The sequence below is a fragment of the Gavialis gangeticus genome, unplaced genomic scaffold (genome assembly GCF_001723915.1).
Source record: "Gavialis gangeticus isolate Ggan-Ray unplaced genomic scaffold, GavGan_comp1, whole genome shotgun sequence".
Classification (NCBI taxonomy): domain Eukaryota; kingdom Metazoa; phylum Chordata; order Crocodylia; family Gavialidae; genus Gavialis; species Gavialis gangeticus.
The window spans coordinates 72,969,000-72,969,532 of NW_017729022.1; the positions used below are offsets into that span (position 1 = coordinate 72,969,000).

Sequence of the window (533 nt, forward strand, 5' to 3'; positions counted from 1 at the left end):
CCCGAGCCTGCGCTTTTCCAGGCTAAAGAGCCCCATGACTCTCAGCCTGTTGTCATAAGGTCTGTTTTCCTGACTTCTGATCATGCGCGTGGCTCTTCTCTGGACTCTCTCAAGCTTCTCCACATCCTTTTTGAATTCTGGAGCCCAAAACTCTACGCAGTACTCCAGCTGCGGCCTCACCAAGGCCGAGTACAAGGGGAGAATGATGTCCCGGGATTTACTTGAGAAGCATCTATGGATGCAAGCCAGCATTTTGGTCACTTTAGTAGCCGCAGCACTGCATTGCGGGCTCGTGTTCATATTGTGGTCTATTACCTCTCAGCTCCATGTTCTTGGGGAACCATGACACAGGATGCAGACTGTCTGACTCACAAAGAATCCCCCACACACACACCTAAACAGAAACTGATTAAAATGCAGTGAGAGACACACCTAAAAGCCTCCAGATAAGGGTGAGGAAAGTGAAGCAACTGCCCTAGGTCTCATTTGCATCTGAGATGGGACCAGATGGCCATTCATTTACATGAGAGATG

General features: G+C 49.3%; 1 protein-coding gene across 1 annotated transcript in view; it reads right to left on the reverse strand.

Annotated features, from left to right (window-relative positions):
* Nucleotides 1-533, reverse strand: part of MYBPC1 (myosin binding protein C, slow type) — a 126,356-nt gene that overhangs the window by 50,334 nt on the left and 75,489 nt on the right. The window lies entirely within an intron of this gene.